Source organism: Sturnus vulgaris, chromosome 6, assembly GCF_052056855.1.
Source record: "Sturnus vulgaris isolate bStuVul1 chromosome 6, bStuVul1.hap1, whole genome shotgun sequence".
In the NCBI taxonomy this organism is placed as follows: domain Eukaryota; kingdom Metazoa; phylum Chordata; class Aves; order Passeriformes; family Sturnidae; genus Sturnus; species Sturnus vulgaris.
This window is the reverse complement of record NC_142248.1, coordinates 29,912,130-29,937,702: the sequence shown is the minus strand read 5'-3', so window position 1 is coordinate 29,937,702 and position 25,573 is coordinate 29,912,130. Positions and strand designations below refer to the sequence as shown.

General features: G+C 35.5%; 1 protein-coding gene across 4 annotated transcripts in view; it reads left to right on the top strand.

Moving 5' to 3' along the window:
• LOC148223390 (uncharacterized) overlaps positions 1-25,573 on the top strand; it is a 165,728-nt gene that overhangs the window by 128,936 nt on the left and 11,219 nt on the right. The gene's annotated exons all lie outside the window — the stretch shown is intronic.

Here is a 25,573-nt window from a genome sequence, read left to right as displayed (position 1 = left end):
AACCGGGAATTTTACCTCAACAATCCTATTTAGAATTCCATGGACAGTTCCTGAAACATATTGAGGAGTGTGTGTGCGTGGATATGTATGCACACACAAATAAACTGCCCACTTACTCATTTGTAGTTCCATGTACTCAAGGGGGAAGCACAGGTGAAGTATGGGGCTTATTAATGCAACACTATTAAGTGACAGAAAATTTTAAGAGCAAAAATATCTTAAATTCTTGGCTATCTTTTAGATTAGCTAAAAAGTTTCAGGATAATATTTTAAAAACCACCTACTTCTGGTTTTCTTGTCAACCTTCTAAAGGATTTTGACAAATCCTTTCTCTCTATGTAGTTATTATATATTTTTGCTGAGGTGTGATAATGTAATTTGTGTTTAAGCACTGAGGATGATGCAAAGAGCTAGTTGTTTTTACACCACAGGGATCAACTTCTCAAAATGACACATACTTCTTTTCCTCTCTTAAGGAAAATGTCAAAGAATTAGGCCATCTGAAGAGATGACATGTAGCTCTGCTGCAGATATAGGGAACTAAAAACCAGTATTAATACTTTTGAGGTTTGTTTTTGGAGTGTGAACTGATTAAAAATATGATCCAGCATAGTGGAAATGGAAACGGAAATAAAATTCCTGGTTTTCATTCCCATTACATCTTATTTATTCTTCAGTCATCTTGACACATCTTATGGAAGAAAGATCCCAATATTTTCAGCTGAAAATGTTGTTGAAACCTTATTCACAGAAATTATTGGTCATGTAATGGCACATAGAATAGGTGACTACATGAACAGTTTAATAAAACTAATTCAAAAGCAAACCACAACAGTCATTTTTGGCCTTGTTTAAATCTGGAGTAAATGGTATGTTGTCTTCCCTCGGGGTCCTGACACTTCTCAGAACTATAGGGTACTCACAGAAATTCCTTTTGTCTTTCATTTTGTGATTTTGTTGGGAAGGATGAGAATTTAACAGAGGAGTTTTGCAGATATACAGAAGGTTCTATAGGAATGAAAGCAAGTTTTGATATAGAAGAAAAGAATTGCTGAGCCAGTCTTACTGGGTAACTAGAAGGCAAAGAGCAAGTGAATTGGAAGGGGCTTTTATGACTTAGAGCAAAGGATAAATCCACCTCAAACAATAGATGTTTCTACCAAACGAAAGGATTTTCACAGGCAAACAAGAAAGCCAGTGTTGCAAGTAGAGAAAAGATCTCAGAAATTTCCACTGCAGAACAAGTCCCAAAGTTTAACATGTAACTACTAGCTACAATGGTTGGTTAGTCACTAACATAATATGGTAATTTTAGCAGTTTTGATAGGTTATATGTAAATGTAAAAGGTATTGTGTATGATGTTGATTGATAGTCACGTATTGAGATGTTCTGTAATGAAAAGTATCTAATGCATTGTAAGCAGAACTAGAATGGGGCTTCAGGACACACGGCTTGCCTATGGCCAGCAGCTACAGACTCACCCACGACTCTCAACTGCTGTAACCTCGTCTGTGCAGTAAACAGAATTTTCAGAGCGGCTGAAAGCCTCCATATCTCTGTCAGGCTCTTACATAATTTCTTTGTTATTTTTTTTTTCTTGGAGTAATTTTCAGATTTTCCAGGGAAAAGACACACATATCTGAAATTGGGCCTCTGAGTACTACTAATGAGGAACCTAAAAATCAGCAAAGGTGGACTCCCAGACATATTAAACCACAAAAATGGCTCACAGAAGTTCTTTGTATGTGTTGCAGGTCACTGAGAGGGAAATATCTTTTAGTACAGTTCTAAACTTCAATTAGCAGGCATCTTTGGACAATTAATCATTTTTGACCTACACTGAATTTGCTTCATATATATAGTCAATCTATTTCAAATCTATCAGTTTCTCATCATATAATGATGTAAAACACACATAATGAAATGTTTCAAAATTCTATGTTACCACACATTACTTTTAATTCCACTAATTTAAAATGCCACAAAAATGTCTATTAATGTGAAAAAAATGTCCATGAATATTTTTATCAGAAGTTAATTACAATGATCTCATTTGAATCCCTGATTTTTTGGGTTTCTTTTCCCTTGAAAAGAAATATTGAGTTATCAAAAAAGAAAATAACCCTTGCCCCAGCAAACACACTGAGGTGGTGAAGACTAGAGTACTAGAGGACGAGAGGACTATATGAGGACTAGAATCCATATGTATCTAGGAAATTAGGGGTGTAAAACTTTTCTGTATCTGTGTACCCATGTAACTAAGGAAACAGGAAAAATGATTTCTTTTTGTTATTGTCCATTTATTTTAGTTTTACTTCTGATGGTTTTTTTCAGAATCCAAACTTACAAGGCATGTATATTGAAAAAAAAATCACCCTCATTATCTAATTGAATAGAAACATTTTGATGATTTAAAGACCTCAAAATTTGGAAAAACCTAGCAGAGAGTTGATCAAAATATTATGATTCACTATGCAGTCAGGTGGACAAACGCTTTATTTTTGCCTTTTGTGTCTCTAGCATTTTGTTCTCAAACACAAAATCATATCATATGATACATTATACATCATAATCTCCCATAGCTAAAAAATATCCTGGAGATCTGAAGCAGAGCACCAGGCATATGTAGGAATGCTTTTATCAAACTATCATTATCTTCAAACGTGTATCCTGTCACTCATACCATCCCCATTTATTTTTTTTTATATTTGGTGCATTACTAATGTATGATGCCATCCTAATCCTTTTTTCTAAACTACTTATTAAATATCCATATTCCAATTACTCTCATTATTGCCATATTCAATGCTGCATTTTCACTTTCAATGATTCCCAGTGCCAGAGACACCAGTCATGAGAGTGGCAGTACATATATCCTTATAATATTGCAGGATCAACAAGTCTTCTGTTGTTAAAGCAAATTACTGATAACAAGAAATGCAATTTTTTAAAAAGAGTAAAGTAAGGAACAAACAGTATGTTGTTCTGTAGCTAGTTTTCATTCCTCTTTTTCTGATGGGCAGAGCAAGAGTTTAGGCTACAATCCATAACAATGCACCATTTCCTATTCAAGGTGACTGCAAATCCAATTCTTCCTGGCAGCACAAATTATTCACCTCTCAAGTCATCCTTCTGACACTGAATTCGGTTGCACAAGAAAATGTGTCTGGCAGCCTTGAAATGGAAACAGACAAATTGCAAAGAAGGGTAGCAAGGCATCTGAGCACTTCTGCCACATCTTGCTGACAGATGGGAGATGTAGCACCAGCCACCAGTGCTTGCATCTCCAGTGCAGTTAAAGAAAAGGAAGCATTCATCAAGACCTTCATCTCTCATTCCTCAAACAGAAGGCTGTTTACATCATGTCAGCAAATGATTACCCTCTGCTGCTGTTGTGCTACCTATTGGAAAAGGTGAAGAGGTTATGTTTTGAAATTCCATGGAGATGTTGATTAAGGAAACAAAGGAAGCTGGTTCTTAACACCCAATGCCCCCTCTCCCTTCTCCCCACTCCCCTCACCCCCCCCAAAAAAAATAGGAAGTAAGCATCGTCTCACTCACATTTTTTTACATGAGAAATGACTTTTTCTTGGAGAGGAAAATGAATTCAAACCTCAAACTGCTTACATATATCGAGGGAGAACCACAGGATCTAAGCACTTTCCCTTCCAACTGAGTCATGTCTTAAGTTAGTTTCTGTGGTTTTCGGTTTTATCTAGTTCTTATCTGACAGCTGACCTAGGGTAGCATGGGTGTCGGATTTCCTCATCTTCTTTTTAGGTTCTCACTAGCTATGCCTAAAATACCAATGTTACAACATCTGTGTGGAAGTCTGCAAAATTATGATTTTGTGAATGACTCCATATTGGACCATGGTTGGAAAAAATTATTCATAAACTGAAAAAGACGGGGAGCTACTGCTTTAGTCATTAAATGTGTTCAGAACTACAAAGGTACACAATCTTTTCAGGGTCTTTGTCAAAGCATGACTCAGTTTAACAGGTCATGAATTTTTGAAAATTGGAGGTAAAGTCTTTGACTCTCAAAGAAGACATGAAAGGTAGGTTTTGGTTTTTATGAAGAAAAGAGCACAAAATTATTGCAGTGATTTCCACGCTTCATTTTAGACCAGGCTGTCACTAGACCTTTTCTTTCCTTTTTCTTTGAATGTGTGCATTTTACAGCTCCTGAAGAACAGATTTCTCTTCCTCAGTGGCTTAGTCTAGTATCTGGACCTAAATAATTGTTTAGAGAACTATTTCATGTGTTTCTAATATAGGAAACTACATTCAGTTAAGGCAAGATCAACAGGTCTTTGCTTCCTGTGCAAATCTGCAGGGTAAACAACTCAAACCTTCCATCTGTGTGACAGCTTTATTTCTCTTTCCTCAAGCTCTTTAAGTCTGGTAGACCTTTAATGCCTTTTCTGTCTTGGAAGACGATTTCTTGCTTTCTTTTCATTCATATCTATCTCTAAAGCACCACAGATTTCATCCTTTCTCAGACTGATAAACCTCCACTAAGTAAATTACATTGGATTCATTTTATTTCTGCTGTACACATTTTAATTGATACTGGTTTTGTTTCCACATGAAGTGTGGCTTCCTTTCCTTCTTATCCTGTGCAAGTTGTAACTTGCATAGGTTAAGAAATTTGCAAGTACCTGACATACTCTGAGTTCCCCCAATATTTATTTCCTCTCTCTACCATTTGCATTGCTTCTACAAAGGTAGATACCAGCACAGAAAATCCCTTATCCTTGGTTGTGTCCTATAGAAGAATGTTTAGTTCTGTATTGTTTCCATTTCCAGACAGTCCATCTAAGGAGGCTAATACTAACATGAAAAATCCAATGAAATAAATAAATAAATAAATACAGGTTTATTTCTGTGAATATTTTAAGCTGAATGTTTATATTTATAAAACTGTCCCAGTTCTATATGCAGAGAAAAAGAGCAGTCACATATATGTGGTCAACTCAAAATTTATATTTTCACTTCAAAAAAGATAAAAATACATCTAATATTTTTCTTTTTATTTTGACAAATTTGTGCTTTACTTAAAAGCAGAATCAACATTTTCAACATGAGGTCTCTACATGTTTCTAAAATGTTTTCATTCAGAGATTACAACTATAAAATACTATGTATATATCAGGAAGGTTTTGTAATGATAAAAGAGATCCAGGTCTTGAAAATATAAAGTATTTAAGGCCATAACGAACTACGGAGAGTAAGGCTTCCACATTTATGCCCAAGGCATAAATAGAAAAATAGAAAATAGAAAAAGGAGAGATGAAAGGACTCTCTTGGTCCTCTTGCTCTCGGTATAGCTGATAGTTCTGTTTTGCCTATTTGGCAGAGTGACTTTCCCAGACCACCACTAGAGTCACCTCTAGTAATCCTGGAAGTAAGAAAAATGGACAGTTTTCTTATCTAGTAATTATACTGTCAGAAAATTTAAAGAATCCTACTGAAAAACCCAGAGTTTGAATGGAATACCTAATTTCAAAGGTATACCTTTAAAGTGACAAGAATCAAGCATGTGAACAACAAAAAAATCTATGAATACTTTCTGATGAATTAGCTGCCTATTATACAAATCTTTCATCCCTTGATTTTGTTATATAATGTATATATTTTATTCAGGATAACATAATAACCCAAACAGTGTATAAAAAATCCTAACCCTGTAACAGCCTATCTGAAATATCCTTAGTGCTTTGAACATGATCTGGCCGAGCAGAGCAGGCATGTTAAATATGAAACTGCTTTTACAGCAGTACTCTAACCCCTGTTAGCCATAAGGATTTTGAACAACTGGGAATTGTGTACAGATATTTGCTTTGTCATTAGCACAATACAACAGTACTTTTCTTATTTCTAAGCAGTGTTCATGTGCTATTCATTTGGCAGTTTTGCTACACTTTGCTCTGTTTCTGATTCTAGACTTCAGGTGCATGGTAAGTTATGGCTAAGACTCTGACTTCTGCATAGGACTCTGCTAAGTTTTATGATCCCACATTAGGTAATTCACACCACTGCTGATGATGTTATGAATAGCCAGCATAAAATGAACACATGATTAAGTCACAGACATTGACAATAAAAAGAAAATAGTAATTTGCTCTAGACATGTCTAGTTACAGCAGACCCTATTGAAAACAAGACTGTTTGGAGAGTATTTTAAATCTTTAACTTCTGACAAGTAAGCATAAAAAGGCAAAGAACTTTGCATGTATATATAAATCAGCAAGTGCAAATGCATGGTCTCTATAAATATGAATATATAGGTAGTGGGACTGTTTCACAGACAAACCTTCAGAAGTATCAGTGGGAAAGAACTATATGCCAATAGGGGAAGTTTAATGTCTTAACAAGCATAAGGTATATTTCTACATCTGGAACTAGTATATAACCTAAATTAAGCCTGGGTTAGGTAGTTTAGGATTTCTGATGACATTTTTTCTTCATGTTTAAGCTGGATTTTCAACCTCCTCAAAGAAGCATGATCAAGAGTTCTTAAATCCCTTTCAGAAGCCATTTTAGAAGTAATTCACACTACATAGCAAATCATAAAGAAATGCAGTTTATTCCATACCAACACCTGGAGACTTTCTTCCTTACACCTCAGAAGTTCAGAGATGGAATTGGTTTGTGCACTACTTCAGCACTCAAAGAGACAGATTTAGATTCAGTGACAGGCAGACTACTAAAGTGACTTATTTGGAGACTATTGTCTTTCTCTAAGTCAGAATGATAACCTCCTTTCAATATCTGCAAATAAAATAAAGTTAAATGAAAATAACTAGGTAAAAATATGTAAGGAAAAGAATTCAATATGCACTACCAATACAAGTAAGTAACTATGTCAATGTATCCCCAGAAGTACAAAAGGAAAACCAACATTTTAGTAATGAGGTAACCTACAAGACCATTATTACTGAAATTTGTTAATGCATAAAAAAATATTACCACATTCTGTGTTAAGACTTAAATCAATTAGTATTATGGTATAAGAGGCATTGTAAAAAGATAAACAGACATGGAAGATATTTGAGGAGATGATCTAGATCATTCGTTCTTCCAGGCTGTAAATGCTAGAGTTTTGCCTTTTTTAAACCCAAATATTGTATAAAAGTCAATAGTCAGGAGCACTGCAAATCAAAGCAAAGATGTATCAGCATGTTTCTGGCGAGGAGGAAGACAAAGATAAAAGTGGAAACATGCAGTGAACAGCTTCAGGGGCTGGTTCTGGCCCCTCGCCTGAACACGACCAAAACAGATAGCATGCCACAGTGCTTATTTTGTCTTAATTAATTAATAATGGATGATTAGAGTATGATCTTCTTTCTCTCTTTCTATCTCCCTCATCACACATTCACACCTATCTCCATTTTCTCTCCAAATGATGTTGCTACACTTAGGGCAAAATCTTCCTACTCTACCGCTTCTGGTGTTTAGAACAACATTCCTGTATTCCTTTGCCTCATTAAGTCGTAAATCACCTGAAAATCTCCTTTTCCAGGCCAGTTAGTTTGAGATTTTCTTTACTGACCTACTAACACTTTATTTCCCTTCCTATAATGCCTATATCAAGACATGTGGATCTCACCACCAAATTTTGCATAGGTTTAGTGCCTCTAAACCTAAAATAGTGGTTTTTTGAAGAACAGAGTAATAAATAGTGTATAAAAAGTGTACTAAATGCACCCTTATAGCTATCAACCCATAATTTTTTTTTCCACTTCTTTATCAGGCATAGAAGCATTCTATAATATAAATTGTGGCAAATTAGCAACATGAAATTACAACGATGTTACCTAAATGAAGCTGGATTTTATGATCAGAATCATTGACTATTTGAGAACATCTTCAGTACATGATTCTAAACGGACTCATTATCAAAATTTATAGCTTGATTTTCAAAGTGGTACAGTCCCAAAAACTAGCAGATATCTCATTTATCTGTGCATTTATCTGTTTAGATTGGTAAATAACTTACTAGGTCATTCACATATAGATTATTTTCCATATATGCTTCCATTCATTCATATCTTGGTTGTCAAATTCTCTTTGGCATTGATAAACATGAATCATGTAATCATTTGATGTAATCATGGAAAGGACCATAAAGGCCATCCAGTTCCAACACCTATGTCCTGTGTAGGGACAGTTTCCACTAGACCAGGTTGCTCAGAGTCCCATCCAACCTGGCCTTGAACAACTGCAGGGACAATTTCCCTGAGCAACCTGTTTCAGTGCCTCACCACCCTCACAGTAAAGATTTTCTTTCAAATATCTAATCTAAACATATCCTCTTTCAGCTTAAATCCATTTTCCATGTCCTATTAGTATACACCCTTGTCAACAGTCCCTCTCCAGCTTTCTTATAGGTCCCCATTAGGTACTGGAAGGCTACAATAGCTCCCTGGATCCTTCTCTTCTATAGGCTGAACAATCCCAACCTTCTCAGCCTGTCTCACAAAGGAGAGTTGCTCCAGCCTTCTGATCATCTTCATTGCTCTCTCTGGTCTTGCTCCATCCCTTATGTTTGACATTGCAGAGCTGGATTCAGTACTACAGGTGGGATCTCACAGTAAGATAGCAGAGGGGGATAATCACTGCCCTTGACCTGCTGGACATCCTTCTTTTGGAGTAGCCCAGGATACAGCTGGATTTCTGAGATGCACAGAGTTCCAGGTCATGTTGAGCTTCTTGTCAGCATATAATAGGTGTTTCAGTTAATTAGGAAAATCTATTTGCCTCTTTTTCTCTAAATTTCTTCTTGCAGGGAAACTTCAATTTTGTTTTGTAGCTTTGGCACTAGACTGTGGCCTTTCTGATTATGGTACTGAACTTCATGCTTTTTCTTTTTTTAAGCATAAGGAAAGGAATACAACATTCTTACAATCTTCCCTCATAACAGTTCCCAGGGTTTGGAGTTAATGGGTCACTGGTGTTGTTTACAATATCGAACAGTTCACTGATGCGAAGAAATATATTTTTTTTCTTTCAGACATGGCAAAAGTAGCTGAATAGAAAAGCTCTTGTTCACTGACACTTAACCATACTGTCTTCTACCAGTCATGCAATAAATATATTTAATATTTTTTTCAAAAGGAATCAACAGAATAATACTACTAGACAAACCAACTTTTAATGCTGGTTTCCCTTCCATACCTGGATCTGTCAGTGAATTACTGTTTAGTCCTGTAGTTCATTTAGCCAATGTACACTGAGATTTATTGAGGCATTTAAAGTTTTGATAACACAATTTGCTTAAATGTTTATGCAACATGTTGTCCTTTGATGTTATGAAATATATAAGAACATATTGTACTTAATGGTAGGGCAAGCAGCAGAATGTTAAGAAAGCTGTTTTGAATAATACTTTGCCAAATGTTAAAACTTTAATTTTCACCTCTTTTTATTCTTTTATTTTGTTTTCTTTTCTTTTTTAATTTGTGATGAAACGTAGCTATTAAAATCTGGAATAGCAAAATTATATCTTTATGTCTGTGACAGTCATGTATCAGTGAAATGGCCCTTTAGTGGTGTGCTATGCATCAGTCTAAGGGAACATATTAATTCTAACGAAAAAGAGATATCAAAAGTAAAATCATTGAACATTCTTACATTCTTACATAATGCCACAATCCTGACAATTTCCAGCTTATGATTTTCTTGATGTCTAGTGGATTGAATACAAATTACTTAAATATGTAAAATTATTCAGAGGTTTATTTTGTTCAGCAGCAGAATCTCAATCCTTAAATACTGTTAAAAATTATGCAACTCCAAAAGTCTTGTCTCATGTTCTCTGTCTTTTGTAGGAAGTCTATCTATAACTATTTAGTTTAAGGGATGATAACTGAGAAGGTGACTTTGTAAAGTGCTCAATAATGAGCAATCTGTTACACTAGCTATATTTAAAAATCACATTATTATTATTATACTATCATTTTAGAATAATGAAAACCCACAAGTTAATGCTGTAGTGGTCCATCCTGCTCCCTCTTTCCAGGCTCCACTGAGGTCTGAGAAGTGCTCATTAGGTCTTGGCCTTGAAAATTAGCATCTGGGCTCAGCTCTTCAGAGCTTATCAGCAACACTGTCTGCTCCCAGGAACTGCTAAAAAAGCTCCTGTTTTCCTTATTAACAGCCTTGGAAAATATTGTTCTTGCCTGAATGGAATAACATTCCTGTTCTCACACTTTCACACAATGCCCTGACCCAAACTGTGGCCAGGATGGAACATTGTTATGACCAAAGCCCACTCTCTTTCCCCCCTATAAACAGAGGTCAAAATGAGACCCTTTGAGCTCTCCTGAACGGCAGCAGGCTGCATCCAGCAATCCTGGCATCCTTCTGAGGGGGACACCCTCAGGTATTTTTATTGCTGTTTTTTTTATTGCTGTACCTGGAGCTTTGAATCCTGGGCTAATGCCTCTCTCCTTGAGGCCTGACCCAGCAGGAGATGTGGAAGCATCCAAAGGGAATATTCCACTGACATTTGAGGGGAATTTCTCACAGGTACTGTGCTTGCACAGACTCTTTCTGTCTGGGTGCACAAACGTGCATATGCTGTAGCAAATCTGAGAGAAATGCTGCTTTCTTAAATGTTTAAATATCTTGGATACTGAATAAGTTAGGCCTGTAAATAAGCTTGTGACTTATGACTTCTTAAATGCTGCTAAGTGTTGCTCTTTTGCTAAGAGGTTAAGTTCAACATAAGTTATAAGCCAAGTGTTGCTAAGTGTTGTTGTTTTGCTAAGTTGTTAAGTAGAACTTTGAAATGTTAGGTTAAATGCTGTTAAGTGTTATTCCTCTGTTAAATAGTTAAAGTTAAGTTATAAATTAAGTTTAAGCTATAAATTGTTAGATATAAATTGTTCATTTGTTAAATTGTTAGGTTTAAGGTTACTTTAAAGTACTGTTGAGTGCTGCTAGACTTTTAGACCTTTTTCCATTTGATCCTTGCTCTCACTATCCTCTGTCACAGGCATCTAAACACACACTGCCACACACCCCCACACCCCCTAGATGGCTCTTGGTTAATTTCTATTTTGATTGTTTAGGTTTTGTTTGTTTTTGATGTTGCTTGTTTTTCGTGGTATGCCCTAAGTCTCCTGTCAGTAGTAGACTGAATCTTATCAATGCACTTTGTTGTGCAGTCACTTAATATAAAATCTGGTTTTTGCTGATACCCTTGCCAATGATTTTTTTTAAGCAATGTCAAACACTCATTTGTAACAAATGCCGACTTGCATTTGATCTAATATAAGCATCAAGGTACTATGGAAATGAAAAAAAGGAAGCAGACACTGGTTTTCCCAAGGAAAAGACCACATTTGGTTTACTCTGTAACCCAGCTGAAACAAGAGTAGGAAAATAGTTCAGGACAGATTTTTTAATATTATCTGCAAGATAATGGAGTAAAGAAACATGATAAAGAAGTCAAAGAGAGCTGAAGGTGAATTTAGAAAATAAATATGTGTCTACATCTTAGTTTTGGTAATGTTCAGGCTGGATCCCACTGTTTTGATCACGATTTATTTCCAATCAATCACCCCTGTCATTTGGTTCACAATGTAAACACTAACTAGATGAGGTTATGGGGTAATTTTTAAATAATAAAATATATTAATACTATTTTCTTGTTGGCATTTAAAGATCTAATGGTAAGAAAGGCCTTACTAATCTATTTGTTTTAGGAATAAGTGGCTTTCAGATTTCTGAACATGGAAAATATTTGAGCAAAACTAGAAGCAAGGAAAAGAATACAGTTTAGACCAAATTTTCAAGTTCCAAAATGATAATTATCAGAAAAGCAATCACATTTAAAGTTTGGGTTTGTTTTTTTTTTTTTTTTTCAGTAATATTATATTCTCCAAATAGATTTTTTTTTGCCTAGCAAGATAAAGGCAGTTTACACATTGCTCTAAGTAAATTTGTCTCAATGAATTTTTTATTAGACAATCAGCAAGTCAGTCATCAGCTTATTTTTCAGATTAGAATACAGTTCTCCAATTCCTAGTATTGATGTTCAACCATCTTGAACTTCATCATAAAAGAATTCTCCCTTACATGCAAGATAAATTAGGAATGACTTCTTCAGAATATTTATGCAGCAGGTGTTTCTATTTAATATCAGTACTCATATAGCCTTTTGAATAGTAAGGAACTTTTATGGCTTTCTGTAGCATCTGCAAATGAATATTTCAAGTAGCATATTGTTGTGTTGTTTAGAAGTTAATCATCAGATAATATTAGTGATCATATGGAATAACATCTGTTAACATCAATCACTATAATTTTAAGCACTTGAAAAGCTCATGAAGAATTGGAAATCCTTCAAAACAAAGTGGTTCTTGATAATTTTTATAATCAGCAAAAAAAACCCAAACAAACAAAAAAACAAACAACCAACAAGTAGCCCAGGTAGTGTGCTTCTTTTTTATCTAATTAATACATATGTCTGAAATATATATATATATGACTAGCATGAAGACCAGACAGAGAAAAGTTTAACTGATGTGGAATACAGTAGATGCCAATAGAGAATCTTATTATTTAAAAGGCACAAGAAGGATTTGGATACATATTAGAGTGTCTCTTAAGCTATATGTCTCAGGGTGATCCCAAAGGTGCCTGGTTATCTGCCATGATGAAATTCTTGGCTACAGACTTTGCATCAGTGATTAATACTAGATTGTATTGGACCTGCTTGTTGTGCATATATGAACATTTTGTAGGTTACTTTTAGTCAAACATTAGATCAATGTGAGCAGATTTTGTATAAAAAGTGATAAGATCTGCTTGAGAGAACCAAGGAGTCCTTCACATACGTAAGACAGAACATTCCAATTAATTTTTTTGGCCGATGGCCTCTGAGCAAAAAAGCCTAATATAGATTCAGGAAATCTTCAGCTTACAAGGTAAGATAATCTTCACAAACAGACCAAAGTGTCTGGGCTGTCTTGTTAAAACACATCTGCAAGAAAGGAATGCCTTCCTTGACCACTGGCAGTGGTCTTTGTAGAGTGGTTCAAATCTCTGCATATGTTAACTAAATATTTATGAGGCATCACAAGGTGCTTTCCAAAGTAAGCAGCAAGCAAAATCATTGAATCCACCAGAAACTGTTCTGCTGTTGCCTTCAGCTCTCAATAGTGCCCAAATGCATAGGGCAAGAGCACCAGAGCTAGTTGGATTTTCAGAAGTATCAGATGTAGAGATTACAACTATGTGTGCAGTTTAATTTGGCCAGAACATTGTAATTAACACATTTGACTCCTCTGAAAAATGTTATGCAGTCTTGAAAAAATGCAGGCAGTTGGGATTTGTTTCATATCTCATCTGAAAATAGTGTGCTCCTAACACCACAGAGCTTCCTGAAACCATAAGGGAAAATATATAGCCTATTATCTTAGAAGGTACCAGAGGTACCCAGTTGCAACATGACTTAAATGATGTTACCCCTAATTTATGCATATGTGAGAAATAAAAATTAGGTCTTGGGTTTCCTCGCTTTCCTGCATGTGAGGGGCAATAGCCTCATTAAATCCTAGCTCATTTGTTAGGTATTTCTCAGGCAAAGTAAAAGTTGTATCAAATGTTGCAATTCACATGTGGCCTGAACTCAGAGACCTTAAGATTATTTCATTTACAAGGATATCAAGTTTACTGTAACTTGAATCATGATCACACAGGGGCAGACTTGATTCTCTATTCCCCATATTCTGAACCTCATTGATATTGCTTTAAGTACTTACAGGAGTTTGTTTTGTTTTATTCTGTTTTGTTTTGTTGGGGGTTGTTTTGGTTATGAGATTGTTAATGAAACTGAAAGTTAAATATATAGAAAAAAGAAGGGCATCTCTTTGCTCTGCACTTGGCCAGTAAGACATATGTCTTTTTTTGTTCTCTAGTAGCTGTAAGAAATAATATTACAATAATTTAAATAAGAGCATAATAGTTCTGTTCATATATTCCTGGCTTTTCAGTGGCTATATATTTTTATCTGGAAAGCATAATAAATATATATGTTTCATACAGGCTTTAGGAGATGAAAATATATTTCATTTGAATGAAAACATGATCTTAGGTGCTGGAACGACGGTCTCAGAAAAGCAGCTCTTTGCATGAGTGAATTTGGTTTATTAATTTCTGTGAGTTCTACATATGAGTATGGAGAAAAAAGACAAAACCATAAGAATTCTTGGGGACTGTTAAAGAGTCTCTTTCAGTCTTCTCTCAGGATTCTCATTTTTAGCAGCAATGTTTCAGCTACTTCAGTTGTGGTACCGAAAAACTTTGTTAAGGTTTCTCGTGTCTATTCTGTTATGCAATAATTCTAACTCATAATAGAGGGTGGACTAATATATATACTACAATGACAATGAGAGTTTCATTATTCCTCTTCTTGTTTAAGCTTATTTGAATGCATTGCCAAACTTAGAATATTGTGTTGAAATTTACATTTCCACTCTATTAGCTCTAGATAGTTTTACCTTGCTTTCCTTTAAAAGTTTCTGTTTCAAAAAAAATAAAACTCAGTGTCCACACTTCAGTTATTAGACATTCAGCTGGGGAGGGAGGGGTAAAAAATAATTAGGAAATCTAATTTGTTTGATTCCTTTGTTAGAACAAATTAAAACACAGCTTTGGTTTTGTTCATTTTATACACAGCTGTTTGAAATTGTGGAACATTATATTAATTAGAACACAATTTCCCCAAACCTGCTGTTATTGCAACAATTCATTAAAAAGTCCAGGTGTAAAATATGAGGGATTTGATTGCTCAAGGGACTAGTAAGGGCATATGGCGTTTTTCTGCACTAAGTCGTCAGTGTGAATCCAATGTAGGCCAATAGTTAAAAGCTTTTGAGTTACTCTCTAAAGACTCTTCTGGAGCTCAGGAGGTATGCCTAGGTACTTGCACTCTCTCTCATTCCCAAGTTTATAACACAACATTTCTGAACATTATCCTGGTATTTACAGATAATGGGATGAACAGTAAAAACAGAAACAGACTGATTTTTTTTCAGTGATTCAGTTTTGAGATATATTGGGAAGCATGTAGAGATGATGCTCTAAACTTATTCTTTCAGTAGCAGAATGTGAAAGGGATTATTTTCTAATGCTTTTATTCTATCATCTTTAGCACAGGTTTCAGTAATAAACTGTATTATTCATCACCATTATTCTTGCTGTCACTCCGCTTTAAGGCAGTAAAAAAATATTTCAAAACACAAAACCTTACATAAAGAAAGGCCCAGTTTCTGCTTGTCATCAAGAATTTTATATTTTTTTTCCTTTGTAAGGAAAATGTCTTTTATTGAGGGAGTAGGCTACATCATGGTAGCGAATTACCTCATTTTCCAATGGCCTGAGTGAATCTGGTCTTTAGTTCATATAAGTGGAGGTTGATGAAGCCATGATATATAAATGAAAGAAATCTGGAGGAAATACATGCATAAACAAATGATGAACAGCAGGCAAGACTAATTATAAACTCATTTTGTTTTATGAAAAATATTTACACCTCTCTAGAGAATCTTTGAAAGTGTTTTTTACATCTAGTCTGCAGGTCTCTTTTAAAATTTTTTTAACTTACCAAACAAATGCTGTGGTTAGAAGTTCTGCTGCCATCTGATTGGGATTGGGCCATGCTTGCTGCTTTGATGTAACATGAGTTTCTGTGTAGCAGGTGGTCTTTCCTGCTGTTTATTGTGCAGCCTAGGGAGGTCTGTCAGATGTAACAGCTCTTCTTTATCTGCATGGAATTTGCGTAAGTCACAATGGAACAGATGGAAAAATGCTCACATACCACCACAGTCCCACCTCTTGGTAGCAGCCTGTAAAATTCTACAAACTCTCCTGACTCCCCAAAAGAGAGACAAAAAAGCCTGACGGGTGTGTTTCTCAACTGCTGGAGGATACTCACTTTGTTTATACACAAACGTAAACCTGGGCACTACGAAAAGAGAACAAAGCTAACAAACAATCTGAATTACCACAGCTGTTCTGTACACATATTTTATGGTTACATTCTAGATTTCTGCAGAAAAACATTGGGTAATTAAATTTTTTTCCTAATATCCAGTGCTAATTCAAAATTCATTATTTTCTCCTCTCTTCTTTTCTTCCTCTTCTTTTTATTTTCTCTCAAAATGTTTCCTTTTTTTTCTCTTATCCCCTTTACTTAAAATTTTATACACTTCTCTAATTAATTTTATCAGAAAATTATCAAGTAAAACCAAATATTGCTAAGATTGTTATCTAAAAGTTTGGTTTTTTTACTTCAATGAGCAGATTGATAAAAATTTGCAAAAATCTTCCTTATAGAAGGTTTTAAAGATATTCTTTCTGTTTTAAAAGGTTACAAGAATTACAAATGTATAACAAATACTTAAAAATTACTCACTAAAAATATGAAGAAAAATACATTTAAGGAGAAAAGTTCTAATGAAGTGAACTACCTAAGAACAAACATTCTTGATGCTGATGGTTCAGATTTTCAAAGAAAACATTTTCTTTTCCCATACCAAAACAGTGGATTATTTGAACTAATAACATTCCTAGTACACTACGTACTGAATTTCCTCTAAATACCTGCCTGTTCTGTGGGTGATAAACAGGGAAGTGACTTATTTCTTAAATAAGGCATAGACACTGTTTTGGACTGACCCTGACTGAATGCCAGGTGTCCACGAAAGCTGCCCTGTCACTGTTCTCCTCAGCTGCACAGGGGAGAGAAAATATAAGGAAAGGCTCACGAATAGAGATAAGGGTGGAGAAAGATTACTCACCAATTCCCATCACAGGCAAAACATTTGACTTGGGGAAATTAGTTAAATTTATTAAAAATCAAATCTGGGTACAGTAATGAGAATTAAAAACTACATCTTAAAACACCTTCCTCCCACACCTCCCTTTTTCTTGGGCTCAGCTTCACTCCTGATTTCCTCTCCTGCCAACATCAGAGATGGATGTGGAATAGGTTTGTGCTATTCATCACATATTATTTCTTCCATTCCTTTCACTCTTCCTCCTGCCCCAGTGTGGATCACTTCCAGGGGGTGCAGTCCTTCAGAAACAGCCTGCCCAGCATAGGTCCCCCATGGGGCTGCAGGTCCTTCCAGAAAATCTGCTCCAATGCAGATGTCACATAGGGTGACAAGGGGACAGCTTCCTCACTGTGGTCTTCACCCTGAGCAATAGAATCTCTGCTCTGGCACCCGGAGGTCCTCCCACCATCTGCTGATTTTAGTGTCAGCAAAGTTGTTTCTCTAATATTCTCACTCCTTTCTCCCAGTGCAATTGCTGCTGTGCATTTTTTCTCCCTCATCTAAACGTGTCATCCCAGAGGTGCTACCACTGTTGCTGATGGGCTCAGCCTCAGCCCTTGGGGTGGATCTGTCTTGCAGCCAACTGGCATTGGCCCTGTCACAGATGTGGGAAGCTTCTGATAGCTTCTTGCAGAAACCACCCTTACAGACCTTTGGCTACCAAAACCTTGCCACACAAAGCCATACAGACTCGTATATACATTTAACAATGAATGTTTCTTCCAAACTGATTTTTTTTTTATTGAAACCTGTATTCCAGGTTCTTTTCAACTCCCATTGCTTATAAAATGACAATGAAAACTAACCTCTCAGATAAATATCAATTTATGAGTAGTATAATATATATAACAGTAGCATATTCATCAGATAAAGTTAATGAGACTATGTCTGTGAAATGTATGATAACTGTAGATGGGAAAGATGGTCAGGAATTTAACTCAGTGAGCCATTTTCCAGATTCAGTTTCTTTAAATTTACTTAAGAAAGGGGTAAATGACAATTCCTTGTATCAGAGCAGAGATGCAAATACACAGTGTGAAGTGCTCAGATGCTTTGATATTGAGTAGCATGTAAAGGTATTTGTGCATTAATATTTAACTGAGTGTTACATTAACCTTTAAGTTTGTAGGTCTGTGAAGTAATTCTGCCCATCTGCTTCACTTGACAAAGTCACATGTTTTGCAAGCTGGTCAGCATACTCATAAAAGCATAGGTTACAATTAAATAATAAGGCAGACTTATTTATCTGCAATAATATACATTAACCTATTATTCGTGATGTGTTTTGTTATAATGGATGGAGGTTATATTGTTTATCATTAAGCTCCATCACATAGAGGAGATTTCTGCTATTTTTAACTGATTCTTGTATCCACTTCTTTCCAACAAATCTTTTAAAAAGGGAAGATTTTCTTTATTTTATTTAGTCAATTGTCAGGAGACTAGATTTTAGGAATATATAGAATTAGCACAATGACATCCCCATGTATCACTTAAGTCTCATCATAGGAGGAATAATGACATTATGGAGAGAGAAATTTAGCTTTATGCAAAGCTAGTGCAGCAATTAATTTTGTTTATCATATGTGCAGAAAACTTTTCAGTATATATAGGTATTCTAGAAATGAAGTTTTTCATTTTCTGTTACCACTGGAAAACAAAATCCTTTGTCAGCTACTTGCAATGCAAACTCCTTACTAGAAAGTAAACCCTTCCCTGCAGGCATTTTCTCCCTCTGAACTGTTTTCCATTAATTACAGGTAACACATAGATAAAGCTCTATGTTGTCTGAGTAAAGATAAAAAAGCAAGAACAACAACAAAAAAAGAGTGATTGTGAAAGAAATGGAAAACTACAAGTGTCTTAGCAATTTCCACTTAGTCTTTGGAAAGTTACTTTTTTTTCTTTTTTACACTGTTTGCTTCTGCTAAGAAGAAAGGAAATGAATAGAGGGGTGCCCCATCAAGCACTCTGTGTGTAAGAATATACTGTAACAGAGTTAATGCCAGTGAAAACACACACTGCAAAGAAAAGCAAAATTAATCAGCACTTTTGCACTAATAATTATGATTCTTCATTTCCAATAAAAAACCCACAACTTCTAAGTACTGATGCATGTTTATATTTGAAGTGATTTCCAGTGCAATGTTTTCTGACATATTAAAGACTAATACTAGCTTTAGCAGGTAAATAAAAACAACTTTCAAAGGCCGTTAATATTTTAAATCAAGACCATCAGTCTGTGCTGCCTTGCATTGCAATGATTGTTTCTTCCCCTGTAGACTCCACGTATGCAAGTATGCCAAGTGTATGCCCAATGTATTATCAGATTTTTATTCCAATTTGAAGGAAAGCCTGTTAATAAAGTCTATGAGTCACTGTGAAAATCTGGCAATATTATTTAATTGATCTGGCCCTGAGTCAGGAAAATTTTAAGTATGTTTTTAGTTTTAACTGTGCTTAAGCTCTGCTGATTTCTAGTAGTTACATATTCATGTTTAGATTGTTGTCTTGAATGAGGGTACTCTCCTATATCAAATCACTCTACTACAGTATTTCCATATTTATTGTGGTTATGATTATTTTGTCAATATATTCTGAGATATAATTCCTTTTTCTAAAGTGGTTTGAAATCTTGGTGCAAATTTTGAAATACAATTTTAATATAGAATTTAAAAGATAAATGATAATTTTACAGAGAAAATGGCCTGTATGTTCATGTTGCAAAAGTGAATTTTCTGGTTTGTATAAGCACTTCCATTGCACTGGGCAGGAACACATTCTGTTAGAAATTCTCAAAATTAACCACCATTCACTTGAACATGACCTGTTCTACCACATTGGAAACTATACTTCATGTTAAGTGATTAGTTTAACAGTATCTACCTCTATGCACCAAAAATCAACATTTTTTTACCTTGTGATATTTTAGATATCTTGCAGAGCCAAAATAGATTGAGAGCTGAAAGACTTTCTGAGGAAGAAAGATAGAAAGAGTTTTAAAATAAGAACAAACATATGCGTTTATATCTTATGTGTCTTATTCTTTTGAATATAACTTCTTAAACATATTCCACCTCTGAACCTTGCTTTGGAAGTCTGTCTTTGAAAAAAAAAAAAAAAAAATTAGAATAGCAGCTACAGCTGAAGTAAACAGTCATTAGGGATGTAATGCCACTCTGTTCCCCCAACTTGAAAATACTGTTGTGTCTGCACTTCAGCATTTCAGTCTGTTGTCTAATGACTTTTGTTCCCAGTTTCAGGGCTTCTAAAATAATGCTGAAAGCTGAAATCTTTCCTTTGTTTGAACTGCTAATTAGTTTTGTGTATATGGGATTTATGAAGTACTGGGTGTTTAAATCATATCTCAGATTAAATCTGCCTGGAAATGCTCTGCATTACAAAATAGATAAATAAAAGCAGCATCCAAACAAATTCTAAGTTTGCAAATTACATCCATACACGTTTTACAGAAAAAATGAATCTCCAAATCTTTTACCAAACAATTGCTGATTACCCCAGTCCTCTTGTTTTAATTGTATTTTCCTCGATTAAATCCTTTATCCAACCATGAATGGAGTCACAGTTCTCACCCAGAAATAATGAAAACAACATGCAATGCCAGGGTTCCCCATTTCCCCGCCTGTTTTGCTGACAGAGAAAGGTTTGTACAAATCTCACACAGCTTCTGTCACCTGATATCTGAGTTCATTGTCTAAACAAGGGAGAAAAATTATCTACTTAATAATAAAGCTTATATTTTCATCTTCCTTAGATTTTGTAGACATTGTCTTATTAGGAATCCAGTCTGTCAGGAAAAGCAAAGTCTATGCAAAGAAATTTTTATTGGTTCTGTGTTATGTTACAGTACTTTTATTAGATGGTGACATTCCTAAGACAGCACCTGCTGTGTGGATTTGGGCTGTTAGCCAGAAAAGAAATAAAAAAGAAATGTGTGGTTTAAATCCAAGAGGCAATGGGATTGCACTACTGTAACAAATACCCACATGCCTGAACAGTTGGAAAGTTAGAGTGAATCACAGTTGTTAAGCATTGGGGATAAATATATGTATAAGTGGCACTGTTATCACCATAACTTTCAGAGCAACAAAGATATAAAATGTCTCTTCTGCATCTGTTCTCCTTCCCCCTGTGAATATAACGATTGAATGATATTTTCTACCCAATATGCATGGAAAGAGCGAACTTTTCCTTTCCTTCATCTGTGGATTTGTTAGCAGACTCTGGCCCATTCTACTGCCAAAGCAACAGAATCTATAATGAGAAAAAAAAAAAAATTCAATTTTTCCCTGTAAATCTGGAACAGGTCTACATTTAATGCTGTATGAATGTGGCTGGAGGCAGAATTATGCCTAGAAAGATTTGTGGGCTTCCAGGGTTGCTCAAACTGTTCCCCATGTGTAAAAATTCACTTCCCAAAGCCAGAGGAGATCACAAACCCAAAGCAAATGTAGTTCTCAGACATGATGCAAAAGATCATTTCTCATTTTTGAGTTCTGCATTTGATATTCTGGAAGTAAGATCTGGATATATGATCAAATCTAAAAAGTAACCAATAAAAAAAAAAAAAAAGATGAAAAAAACAATAGACATTAAACTAGAGGACTTTAAGCTTTTCCTTTTTTTCCTACATAATTTCTTTCTGAATTTATACTGTGTGTTGATACACCCTGCAATAAAGGGTCAATGTCGTAGATTTCCTTTTCATTGGTCACAGGCAGGTAGTTTCAGAAGGAACATAAGACTGATCTGGTCCCTCATGCAGAGAGAACTTCTGCTTTAGAAACTAATATCTAGCAGTATGATTGTCATTGAAAAAAGTAAGTAATGTTCTGTCATTTTCTGGCATTTATCATTTTCTCAAAAGAGCAATATTTTGGCCTTTCAGACATCTGTCTGTTTAAGTTCACGGGTGTTGATTTTATGGGATTAGTCCAGACGAGCATAACTTGCTCTGAAGCAAATACAAGTAATTCCTCAGACTTTTAATGGGAAATGGGTAAGACACAGATCACATCTTCTCTGTATTAAAGTCATACTCCTGTGACAGATATAAGACAAAAGCAAAAATGTCATGGTTTGAGTAATAGTACTTATTGGAAGCCTATTATTATTGATGCAATTAGTTTACCAGCTGTCTCAGTGTTTTGGTACTGTGCCTGGGTCAGGGCAATCCGACACACAAGTACAAGCTGGGAGGAGAATGGATCAAAATTAGCCCTGGGAAGTAAGACATGGGGACATTTGTGGGTGAAAAACTCAATATGACTCAGCAACATGGATTTGCAGCTCAGAAAGCCAGCCACATCTTGGGCTGTATCCAAAGCAGTGTGGCCAACAGGTTGAGGGATTAATTCTGCCCTTCTACTCTGATCTGGTGAGACTCTGCCTGAAGTGCTGCAAGCAGCTCTGGGGCCTCCAACACAAGAAAGATGGAGACATGTTAGAGTGAGTCCAGAGGAGAGCCACTCACTTGATCACAGGACTAAAATATCTCTCCTATTAACAGAGGGTGAAAGAATTAGAGTGGTTGGGTATTTTATTTTTTTCTTTTTCCTTTTTTGCCCAGAGAGATTGTGGACTTTCAACTCTCAGAAGTGTTCAATCTGAGGTTGAATGGAGCTCTGAGCAACCTGTCTAGTGACAGGTGTCCCTGCTCATGGCAGGCAGGCTGGAAACAGATTATCTTCCAATCCTAAGCATTCTATGATTTTATGCTTCTATAACTTCCAAATTTTCAAGAAATTTCCTACACTGAGAGAACTCCAAACAAATTGGAGCTCACTGAGAGGTCCTTGGCTAGTTTCAGAAGGTATGGTTAAAACTTCCTTCATAAGAAGTGGTATGAGGTTGGAGGTAGATCAAAAGTATAAATTTTTATAATGATAATTAGAAAAATATTATATGATTTGATGTAATTAAACTTCAGCCAAATGTGTTGCCAGTGGAAAAAATCCATTTGCCTGGAACTGTGTTGAAAACTGTGGCTTGTGGTAATTCACTTATAGGAAATGTTAATGAAGGGTTTTCTGATGTTTTCCCCTTTGAGTCCTGCTGGTGGGAAGATATAATAATGCTAGATCAAAAGGGAGTTTTCAGTAAATTACAGCTGGATTTGGTCTTTTCTGTTGACAACCTTTCTTTATAGACAGCTCTGCATCTCTCTCAATAAAAGTCTTTATGCACTGATTTGCTTCCATTGTTCCACCTTCTTGTCATGTATTTTGAAAATAGGTGGCAATACTATTTTCCATATATATGACGTTATTTAAACTACTTGGCATTAGCCCAAAATGTTTTTTTTTCTAAAACTGGATCAAATATAAGGGGATCTTAAGTTCCAAAATTTCTTCCTAAAATAGAATGACTGAGTCCTTGATTCAGTGTTGTTGATTCATCCAGTACAGAAAATCAACTAAGATGTCATTTATGCTCATGAGCTCCTTGTCTGCACAATACAATGAATATTAATATTGCTTCATTACTAGGTAAATAGAACATATTTCTATTTCTTAATGTCAACAACACACAAAAAAATGTTCTCTGGGTAACCTCTCTTTCAATTTATTTCTGTTTATGCATGTCTGTAAGTCACAGATTCCTTTTCGGAGAATCATTCTTTAAATATTTTAAGCTCTTGGGGAAGAGACACGGATATATTCTTTTCTTATCCCGAAATGCTTTATATTATGGAGATAAGACTGTCTCTTTGCTTGGTGGGTGATCTGTACAGCCCAAGAGAGCAAAGACTTTTTTTCATGATTGGACCTTTTAGATTTTCTCACCCATATTAATTGACTAATTGTGGTCTTCCTGATTGATAGCTAAGTATTTTATTTCATTACAGTCTTTTTGCACAAGGTACCCATGCAATGAACTTCTACTGGGCATGTTGAAGAACATAGATGGGCATGTTACCAACCAGTGATGAGTCAGCTTAAAACAATTCAGAAATTGCTGTACTTCCTTGAACCTTGACCTTTCATTCGTGCCTAGGCACAACACACATAAATCTCTACTGTGCATGTAGGAGGGGAGACTTCACAAGGATCAAGGTTAGAGAGCTGAACCCACCCAGTCTTTCCAGCTGGGCTCTGAGAAAGGCTTCCCAATTAGACTCTCTTGGAAGTTTTCAGGTGCCTTTCAGGAAACACTCTTGTGAATGATGCGGTGTGTCAGTACCTGGAATGCCTTGAGCTCATCTGAACTTTCTGAGTCTCAGTCTACCCTACCAGAAGAGAGGGTTATTGGTTAGTGATGTCCTGTTTAGTATAGAAATGTTATGTTTCTTCTGGTTTTATCTACCTTTGCGGGCACAGAAAAATTAGAAACTTAATATAAAATATTAAGAATCATGATTTTTTTTATAAGATCCTTGAATATTGTCCTTTCATGTTGGGATCACCCTATCATAGGCAGTGAGCTCCAGGGTTCTTCACCATCAATGTAAATGGAGGGTACTCGAAGAACATGAGAGAGAAGATAAATATTCAAAAGAATAAGAGAGCTATGAAAAGAATAACAGCTCTTACCTATTTTTAGCTAATTGTATCCAGCCTCTAATTCCTTCAACATAAACCTTTAAAGTTTTGAGTTGTTTTGTTTTGGGGGTTGTCAACTTTTTGGTGGTTGATTTTTGTTGTTGTTTTTTTTTTTTTTTCTTTCTAGATAAAATATTATTTTTATTGTTGTTATTATTATATTACTATTAATTATCATAAAATATTATTATTTGGCACACTGATAGTTTTAATACCTTTGTCAAAAATCCTGAAAAGATGTTGCATTACTAATTCAAATGTTTAAAATGCTGGAAAAAAGTTCTGCTGAACCATTGCTGATATGGCCTTTATTTTTGAAGTACTCCAGTTTGGATCAATTCTCTTGTTAACAACAACACTTTGCTCACTGTTGCTTGATGTATTTTCCTCATCAACTGTAGGGATATTGGAACTAACTAGATGATCTTTAAGGATCCTTTCCAACTCAAAACAGCCTGCACCAATGTGCTATAATTCACACTGTTTTCTTTTTGTCTCTATTTCCTTCCTAGGCTGAGATTTTCTTTTTGACCACTTTACAGATAGGTATTTACATTGTTACAAGTCACATCACCTGGAGACTTTACCTTCAGCCACCCTTTTTACTTCAGTATCAAATGAGAAACAGTACATTCACTACTCTGGCAAAAGAGACTGTCACTGCATGTGCTTACAATCATGTGCTTCTTTAAATGCAATACATTCACTGTAAACACATATTTTTCCTGTTTGACGCATTCCCAGTCTTTGTGCTGGAAACAGTTTACTGCTGTATATTGTTAACCTCATAAACAATGCATATTTATATGCAGATTGGAAGAAAATGAATGCTTAGAAATGTTTCATTCATCAACTCTCTTTTCATGTTGAGGGTTGCCTTTTGTTCTGCTCTTTAAGACAACTTCTGCATACAGTGTTAAGTCATAGGTCTCAGAGTACAGTTCTGATGGGTTAATTGTCATGAAAAGCTTGAGAAGTGGTACAGGAGGTCCTAGATGCAAGGGCTGCTATGATTCCTGGGGAGAATATGCTTTCAGGATAGAACATGAAGTCCTGTTATAAAGTGTAAGCTCTCAAATATCTCTAGAGAAACCATAAAAGCACGATATTTAGATAACACACTGGATTGGTAAAGGTTAATTTCCCAGAGGAGAT